We start from the raw sequence: 10,652 nt of genomic DNA on the forward strand, positions 1-10,652 counted from the left end.
TCATACGTGTGTGTGTGTGTGTGTGTGTGTGTGTGTGTGTGTGTGTGTGTGTGTGTGTGTGTGTGTGTGTGTGTGTGTGTGTGCGTGTGCGTGTGCGTGTGCGTGCGTGCGCGTGCGTGCCGGATCCACATTACTAGCATGTCTCAGGCTTATAGATCTGCTTTTCTTTTTTTTTAAAGAAGGAAAAAAAAATCAACAAAATTTGAAATATTATGAAACACATCTTGTACTTGTACTTCCTGCACGGCACAGACTATATTTCCAGACGGGCGTCCGCGGCCAGACAGGGCCAGTCAGGGTCCTTGACTCATGCTTGACATGAATCCGTTTGAGAAGCAACTGGCGTCGACAACAAAGCAGTCACGTTCTGGCCTTGGTTTGATGGAGCTCTGCTGTTCTGAGATGAGTGGACAGGAGCCAGACGTTCTTACTGACCCGCCCCACACACCCAGACCGGCGGTGAACCCACTCCCACGCACGCACGCACGCACGCTGTGTGTAGCAGACAGACAGCATCCAAGGTCCAGCATGCCACAGTCCATTAGTCCTGGGCTGGCACATTCTCAACACAACGGGGCTTTATTCAGAACAGCAGCCAGCAAATTATTACCGGGATTGAGTTTCCGCAACTTTGAAGAACTTGTTGAGGTTGTGTTGTGTTGTATGCCAAGTAATTAGCTCCATGTTAGCAGTGGTCAAAAGTATGCTATAGGTGCATGCACTCATTGCACTGTACTTTTGTACCGTATTACTATTATTACTTTACTCCCAATATTTCTCATTTTTACTATTCTATGCTTTATTGCTTCGATCTTCTCTGAGGCAAATGTTGTAGTTTTCACTCTCCTAAAATAATTTGGAATATATGTTCATATTGAACACGTAACATCTGTGCACAATGCACTGCACATACACATGATGTGAATGCGTGCATGTTTTAGCCTGGTTAATAAACCAGACCGAATCAGCCGTTGGCAAAAAACAATTGCCTACCAGCGGATTACGGTCTGGCGAGGCTCAGTAGCACGCCTCTTTCCTACAACCGAGAACAGGTCGGACCAATCGGGACACGGTATGCAATATGGGCGGGCTTTGGTACAGTGACGTTCAATGCTTGAGACTTTTGACTGACAGTAGCTCTGACCAATTGCGTCAAAGAGAAAATGTTTGAACCCGCCCCCCGGGAAATGAAATCCAAGTGGAGCCAGCCCAGACTAATATACCGCGACAGTGTTGTGTGATATTAGTCTGGCTTATTAGCCAGGCTATGCATGTTTATCCACAGTGGATTGCATGTGTGCGCGTGTGTATGTGTGTGTGCATGTGAGTGTGTGTGTGTGTGTGTGTGTGTGTGTGTGTGTGTGTGTGTGTGTGTGTGTGTGTGTGTGTGTGTGTGTATAAAACGGTTGTGGAGTCAGAGTACATTTACTCCAGGTCGTCAAATATTACTGGAGTTCAAAGTGAGACACTGGATTCTGCAGCCGCTTCATGTGACAGACGAAAGGTCAGACGGTTCAAAGGTCAAAGGTGACTGATCTAAGTCTAGTCTGGTTGGATAATCCATGTTTTCTGACACCGGGACATTCTCTTCCATTTAGACCTGAGGACGATTCTACAAAATAATGTTTTCTAAATCCTGACAGTTTTTGAAACAAATATTTGAGTTAAAAAACGTTCGCTCTGAAAGAATATATATTCAAAGATTTGCAACACATTTTCACGATTTTTCAAAAATAGCAGATCTACAAGCTCATAGCGCGGCACCGAGTGCCGTGCTATGAGCTTGTAGATCTTCTATTTTTCAATAGCTAAAGTATAACATAATGCTTAAAAACACCAAATGGGGTTCCCGCCCCAAAATGGGTTAATGAGCTACATTCAACTTTTGATACTTTTTAATATATTTTGTAATTGAAATCGTATGAAGGACTTTTCCAGGGGAGTCCCCATCATCTTAAGTATTACAGCGTCATGACCATTTTAACCACTTTATCCATTTATACAAATGGTGCATTTATATAGCGCCTTTATCCAAGGCGCTTTACATAGATTGTGCATTACATTCACCCATTCATACACCGATTGCGGCGGAAGCCATGCAAGGTACCAACCAGCACATCGGGAGCAATTTGGGGTTCAGTGTCTTGCCCAAGGACACTTCGACATGTAGACAGGAGGAGCTGGGATTCGAACCGCCGACCCATGGATCATTGGACGACCTGCTCTACCTCCTGAGCCACAGTCGCCCCTACAACAAGGACTCCTCGACCCACTGCTTCATTGGTAACCGGAAGGCCCTTTAAATCCCACCTAAAGACCCACCTCTACACCTTGGCTTTTAACCCCGGTTGAGTTTCCATGGTCCATGTGTTGTATATCCGTTTGGTATTTTTCGTGTGTCTGCTGTTGTTGTCTCCACCAGGCCGAAGGCATGGGGGAGAGAGTATGTTTTGCACTCCGTCCGTGTGTGTGTGTGTGTGTCCGTCCGTGTGTCCGTCCGTCCTTCCGTCCGTCCGTTACCAGCTAATCTCCAGCACCGTTAATCCGGTCGATGCCAAACTTTGCACACACACTCCCTGGATGCCAACGATGAACCTCTGCCCCACATTTTCCAGAACGGCCTGTTATAGCGCCACCATGAGGCAGCTTTTCACATTTTTACCTAAAACTGCACCGATCTGCGTGAAACGTTGCATGCACACTCCCTAGAGGCCAAGGACAAACCTTTGACCTGCATTTTCCGCATCTGCCTTTTATAGCGCCACCAGGAGGCCGACTTTTGTAAAACACATTTTTTTATATTACTCCTCCAGATTCTGTCCAAAAATCTCACAAATCGTTACACAGTATCTCTATGGTCATGTGCTCAAGTCGGATCTGTCCGATATTTCATATTCCATCCTAATTGGCTATAATTGGCTTTCACAGTTTGCAAGATTGCCCCGTTTTGAACAAAAGCCTCAAATCATGAACACAGCATGCAATTTACGTGAAATCTTTCACACATTTTCTTACTAGGCTGAGGAATATATCCCACCCTTTTCTCATTGGCCTGTTATAGCGCCACCAACAGGTTGATTTTTGCAAAACACATTTTTGGAACAAAATGCCTCAAATCATCCAATTGCCATCAAAGGCAAACATGTTTATATTACTCCTAAACATTTTGCCAAACATCTCACACAGTCCTATCCTCCTGGTGGAGACCTGTGCCCAGAAGGGCACTTTTTCTAGTTCTCTGTGTTTAGCTACAGTGTATTTAATTGTATTCTTCTGTACAGCACTTTGTAAACTCTGAGTTGTAAAATGTGCTTTATAAATAAAGTGGGTTGGATTGGATTGGAAGGCTCGCCCCAAAACACACTCACCGCCATTTTCCTTTCTGCAGACCACTCGCCCCAGCGGTTTTATTGAGGTTAAAGTTAGGAATAAGGTTACGTTTAGGCATAGTTTTGCTGATGTTAAGGTTAGGAATAATGTTAGGTTAAGGGCATAGGTGTAGAAATGCCTGATTTGACCCGGAGCGTTCTCTTTGCTCATCATATCGTTGTCTCCCTTCAGGCTGTATTTTGTGTTTCTCTTCAGTTTTCACCCAAAAATAACTTCAAACGGAACCACCAGGAGCCACATCATCAGGCAGCAGGCCAGCAGGACTCCTGCACTGCGCTGGCGTTTGGTGTGCGGAGGTGGTGCCGTGGCAGGTACAGTATGAGGTAATACTTTGTTTGGCATTTGATTCCGTCCTCTTTGTGTCTGGTTTTCACTGTGCTCATTAATCCATTGAGACCTGGAACGCATCCATGTCACGTTAGCGTTAGCGTTTTAAACATGTTATAATTTAGCTATTGAAAAATAGCAGATCTACAAGCTCATAGCGCGCCACCGAGTGGCGCGCTATGAGCTTGTAGGTCTGCTATTTTTGAAAAATCGTTAAAATGTGACGTCAGGCCTGAATGGGTTAATGATGATGAGACAATCCGACGCAGGGAGCTAAATCCTTCAGTGACTAAAAACTTTTCAGATCACTGTCATCTTTCTGATATCTTTTTTTTCCTTTCTGTAGCTATAGTCCTGTAGCACCAGGATGAAGCCAAGATCAAACACACACGCACCATGATCATTCCTGACCAGCTGAGACCGGCCGCTTCTCTCTGCGAGCCTTGCCATTCGGTCACAGAGAAAAGTCACATTTTTAATGGCCGAAATGTGCCTGAAATTCCCGGACGGACGAACTAAACAGGAGTGAAATCAACAACCCTCGCCTTCACTACTGTAGCCTTCCTTTTATACGGTTTGCATAAGAAAGTTTAGTTTCTATAGCCAGCTTTTTTGGGACACAGTCAGTGCACTGTGTCCCACTGTGTGTGTGTGTGTGTGTGTGCGTGCGTGCGTGCGTGCGTGCGTGCGTGCGTGCGTGCGTGCGTGCGTGCTTGCGTGCGTGCGTGCGCGTGCGTGTCTGTAGAGAACATACAGTAATTGGCTGTACTGTACAGATGGTTGCTGTAGTTAGTCTCATGCATGCCGGAAGACAAGGAGACACCTGTGGTTCGTTTGCTTCCAGTAACATCCACAATGCTGCCCACCTCCCCAGTCCTCCCCACTGCACTGCATGCTGCTATAGCTACAGCCAGGCTTTACCAACAGCCCACACACTGGATATACTCTGTACAATGACCTTGGGAGAACGCTCGGAGTGAGACATTACATTTGGTTTTAGTCTTATTTTAGCCATCTGAAATGTTTTGGTCTAGTTTTATTTGACTAAATAATTATCATAAGATCTTAGTCAACAAGATCTACAGATCTAATACGTCGACAAAAAAGCCTATCCGCAAGCTTGTGGATCGATCGTGTTGTGTATCGTGATACACAACACATGCTGTGCTGAAAATAGCAGATCTACAAGCTGCGACACGTTGTGAGCTTGTAGATCTGCTATTTTCAGCATGCAACCAAGTTTAAAATTACTTGTATTGGATCTCTCGTCCACTAGTCCCTTCCTAGTATTTTATTTTAGTCTAGTTTTTATTTGTTGACGACAAAAACAACACACACACACACACACACACACACACACACACACACACACACACACACACACACACACACACACACACACACACACACACACACACACACACACACACACACACGCGTTATATAATGTCTATTCCAACTGTCTGCTAGGCAGAGGCTGTCTAGAGAAACTGAGAGAGTGTCACCTTCAATGCTCTCGGAGTAGCACCGTGTGTCGTGCATTTTACACAGCATGAAGTTTAGTTTAAGGAGTTCTTCTTCCTTAAACTAAAAAAAAAGGAGAAGAGTTGAGAGACGCTGCAGGCAAAGAGATGTTCTCGGAGTGGTGGTGTATCTTTATTTCAAAGTATAGCAGCGTAGCCTCCCCGCAGGCCCTGAGGCCCACAGGAGCACATGCAGGACTGACCGATAAACAACACAACACATGCATAAAATAACTTTCCTCAGTTCTACGGGATCTCTTCTCCACTAGTTCCTCCCTAACATTTCAGTTTAGTTTTGCATTTTGTTTGACCAAAATGTCAATATATTTAGTTAGTCATCATAGCTTAGATTGTATTTAGTTTTCATCAGCAAAAAAGTATAGTCGGCAACATTTTTCCGATGGACCCTTATATGGGTCTATAACTCATATAACAAATGGAACCAAATTGAACCAAATGGACCCTAATGGGTCCATTTGGTTCCATTTGTACACTCTCAAAGAGTTCAATTAACATTGATTTTAATATATACATTGGGGCTGACAGAGATAGAAATGCCATTAATTGGGGTATTACCCCCACGCTAGCCCCGTGCATTAGACTGAGTTAGTTAACATTGAACCAAATGGACCCTAATGGGTCCATTTGGTTCCATTTGTACACTCTCAAAGAGTTAAATTAACATTGATTTTAAAATATACATTGGGGCTGACAGAGATAGAAATGCCATTAATTGGAGGTCCGTATAGACTAATGCATGTTTAAACTGTTGCTCTTTGAAGTTAAACGGGTTGAGAATCACTGCTAGCGCCGTAAGGATCTTCTCTTACGGCCGGGCTCCACCGGGCGCGTCAGCGTCGCGTCTCCGTCACCGTCAGGGAATGTTCCCTTTTTAATCAATGAAGGGTGGCTACACAGCCCGCGTTGACGGAGACGCGACGCGTGCATTAAAATTGAACCGGTGCGTTTTTTGACGCGACGCGACGGAGACGCAACGCGTCCGGTGGAGCCCTGGCGTTATGGGGGTCCCTGCAGGAATATCGCTAAAAAATGGGGGTCCGCGGGCTAATTAGTGTCAATTTGGATGTCCTTGACATGAAAAAGTTTGGGAAGCACTGACAGAATTAACACAGCTCTTCAACCAGGGAAGACATCAAGCCTCAGTGGACACGGCAGCCCCTTAACCCATTCTGGGCGGGAACCTTTGGTGTTTCAAGCATTATGTTATACTTATAGCTATTGAAAAATAGCAGATCTACAAGCTCATAGCGCGGCACTCGGTGCCGCGCTATGAGCTTGTAGATCTGCTATTTTTGAAAAATCGTGAAAATGTGGCGCAAATCTTTGAATATATTCTTTCAGAGCGAACATTTTTTCTTTTTTTAAAAGATGTTTTTTTGCGGCTTACGCCTTTTATTGTTTTCTTTTGAAGGGACAGACAGTAGGCTGACAGGAAACGGGAGAGAGATGGGGGAAGACATGCAGTAAAGGCTGTGTCGGGCTCGGGAGTCGAACCCGCGGCACACTGCGACTGGATTACCAGTCGGGTGCCCAGACGGTTACGCCACCGCCTGGGCAGAGCGAACATTTTTAACTCAAATCTTTGCTTCTGAGGGGTTCCTGGAATAACAGGCCAATTACATATAAATTGTGGGGTCCTTGACATGAAATATTGAGCACCACGCACTAAAAAAATATTTTCTTCAGAAAACTGTCACTGACATTTTTTTAAATGTCGACATCAGGCCTAAATGGGTTAAGTGTCCAGCAGTCAGTCAGTCAGTCAGTCAGTCTATTGTGGCCCAGTGAATGCATGCATCATTAAACCCACACAGAGCTCACAGCATCCAGACAGACTCGCTCCACTGAACTGACCTGCGCCTCACATTTCCTCAGCGATGAGACATGCACTCGGCATGCTAAATAAATACCTGCTACTTCTGAGGCAGTGGTTCCCAAAGTGGGGTCCGGGGACCCCTAAGGGTCCCTGAGGGAGTTCCAGGGGGTCCCCAGCTAAATGATAGTTAGGGACCAAATGGACCCTTATGGGTTTGTAACTCTGAGAGTGTACAAATGGAACCAAATGGACCCGTCTCAGAGTTAAATTAACATTGATTTTACAATATAAATTGGGGGTCCCAGAGATAGAAATGCCATTAAATGGGGGTCTGTAGACTAATGCATGTCAAACTGATGTCATGTGAAGCATGACGTCACATCAGTGACAACAGTGTGTGAAGCATGAGCAAAAGCTTCACTTTGATGTTGTGAAACAGTTAAGTAAGGAGCGGTTCACTTTATTGCTGGCAAAACATTCTCGGGCAGTGAAGAGAGAACACTAGTTTGTTGCCTATAGGCCTATATAGCAACCACACTAATAACTATATTACTAGTTCATCGTTAAATACTTTAATTATAACCTGTACATTTTCTAAGACAGGGTTTGATAAGGGGATAAAACGCTCCAGTCGACCGCTGCGATTCCGAGAGGACAACACACAGAGCTCCAGTAGCCAATGGCATTAGCCTGGCTTGGCCAGCCTCATAGCGGGATTCACTGAAGATTCTTCCCCGCATATGCGGGGAGGAAACATCAGTGAACCCTCGCTATGAGTCTGGCCACGCCAGGCTACAATCAAGGGGCCAGTGAGGCTATTCAACGTTGAAGCTCTGGGCCCTAGTGGTAGGAGGAGGGACTACAGGCGGACCCATGGATTCATGACCGGGAAACCCCGTGCAGCTGGGCTTTAACATTGTGTCGTGACGTAGGACCATCACTCCAACGTCACCCCGGACCTCAAATTTGAGGTCCGGAGGAGGGACTTCCGGCAGTCTTCCGGGTGCTTCAAAACGCCACTGAGCAACTTCCACTGACATGAATAGCTGGGGGGGCGGAGCTTCGCGCCAGTTCAGTGTCTATCCTTTTATATACTCTATGGCTACAATGGCATGGCCACCGACTGCAATTCCACCTCTTATGTTGAGAAATCACACCAGTGTGAAGCAAGGGGCGCTCTTATCATCATACATCATCTCATTCCAGCCAATCACAATTTTGATTGGCCTCATCACTTTTGTCTTCAATGTTTGTGCGTTTTACACAATGTTTGTGTTTACACAAACACTCAATCAAAACTGGCCATTCATTGTCAATAATGGCATTCAATGTTTGTGTTTGGTTACAAACTAAAACAATAACCAGTGGATATCTGCATGACTGACTGTTGACTTTGGACTGTACATTTATACCCAATGAAAGCAATGTTTTCACTTGAAAACATTTACAGACAAATAAACGTTTTACGTCGATATATATTGGACTGACATTTATACAGAATAAAAGCATCTTTTCACTTGAAAACATACAGACAAATAAACGTTTTATGTCGATATATATTTAGTACAAAGACATGATGCTATAACAGTCTCACAAAAAAGGAAAAAGAAAAAAAACATTTGCTAGTGGATTCATGCAATGGTTATTTGTTTATTTCAACACAAGGCAGTAAACGGTGACACGGCGGTGGCAGCATTAGAATGCCAGACGGAGGCGTTCTCCAGAGGACTAGGATACTGACATTTAACACATTTCGACCTACAGTACCATCGATTCTACAAATATCTTCTAAATCCTGACAGTTTTCTGAAAAACCTATGTTTCTATGTCAGTGGTTCATTTTCATGTCAACGACCCCCAAACATATATGTATTTGGCCGCCGACCCCCATCTGAAAACATGTAGTTCCAGGGACCCCCCAGAAGATTTGCGCCACATTTTCACGATTTTTCAAAAATAGCAGATCTACAAGCTCATAGCGCGGCACCGAGTGCCGCGCTATGAGCTTGTAGATCTGCTATTTTCCCATAGCTAAAGTATAACATAATGCTTGAAACACCAAAAAGGGGTTCCCGCCCAGAATGGGTTAAAGAGCTTGTCCAACAGCGTTGACATTCTCCCAGACTTATCTACCTTTTAGTCCCAAAGGTAGGAGGCAGAGCAGAGAGCTGCTTCTGTGCAGCCAGACTCCTTTGTTATTGTCTCCACCAGGCCGAAGGCATGGGGAGAGAGTATGTTATTGTCTCCACCAGGCCGAAGGCATGGGGAGAGAGTATGTTATTGTCTCCACCAGGCCCAAGGCATGGGGAGAGAGTATGTTATTGTCTCCACCAGGCCGAAGGCATGGGGAGAGAGTATGTTATTGTCTCCACCAGGCCCAAGGCATGGGGAGAGAGTATGTTATTGTCTCCACCAGGCCGAAGGCATGGGGAGAGAGTATGTTATTGTCTCCACCAGGCCGAAGGCATTGGGAGAGAGTATGTTATTGTCTCCACCAGGCCGAAGGCATGGGGAGAGAGTATGTTATTGTCTCCACCAGGCCGAAGGCATGGGGAGAGAGTATGTTATTGTATCCACCAGGCCGAAGGCATGGGGAGAGAGTATGTTTGTCTCCACCAGGCCGAAGGCATGGGGAGAGAGTATATTTGTTTCCACCAGGCCGAAGGCATGGGGAGAGAGTATGTTATTGTCTCCACCAGGCCGAAGGCATGGGGAGAGAGTATGTTATTGTCTCCACCAGGCCGAAGGCATGGGGAGAGAGTATGTTATTGTCTCCACCAGGCCCAAGGCATGGGGAGAGAGTATGTTATTGTCTCCACCAGGCCGAAGGCATGGGGAGAGAGTATGTTATTGTCTCCACCAGGCCCAAGGCATGGGGAGAGAGTATGTTATTGTCTCCACCAGGCCGAAGGCATGGGGAGAGAGTATGTTATTGTCTCCACCAGGCCGAAGGCATGGGGAGAGAGTATGTTATTGTCTCCACCAGGCCGAAGGCATGGGGAGAGAGTATGTTATTGTCTCCACCAGGCCGAAGGCATGGGGAGAGAGTATGTTATTGTCTCCACCAGGCCGAAGGCAAGGGGAGAGAGTATGTTATTGTCTCCACCAGGCCGAAGGCATGGGGAGAGAGTATGTTATTGTCTCCACCAGGCCGAAGGCATGGTGAGAGAGTATGTTATTGTCTCCACCAGGCCGAAGGCATGGGGAGAGAGTATATTTGTTTCCACCAGGCCGAAGGCATGGGGAGAGAGTATGTTATTGTCTCCACCAGGCCGAAGGCATGGGGAGAGAGTATGTTATTGTCTCCACCAGGCCGAAGGCATGGGGAGAGAGTATGTTATTGTCTCCACCAGGCCGAAGGCATGGGGAGAGAGTATGTTATTGTCTCCACCAGGCCGAAGGCATGGGGAGAGAGTATGTTATTGTCTCCACCAGGCCGAAGGCATGGGGAGAGAGTATGTTATTGTCTCCACCAGGCCGAAGGCATGGGGAGAGAGTATGTTATTGTCTCCACCAGGCCGAAGGCAAGGGGAGAGAGTATGTTATTGTCTCCACCAGGCCGAAGGCATGGGGAG

Source organism: Electrona antarctica (assembly GCF_951216825.1).
Source record: "Electrona antarctica genome assembly, chromosome: 9".
In the NCBI taxonomy this organism is placed as follows: Eukaryota; Metazoa; Chordata; class Actinopteri; order Myctophiformes; family Myctophidae; genus Electrona; species Electrona antarctica.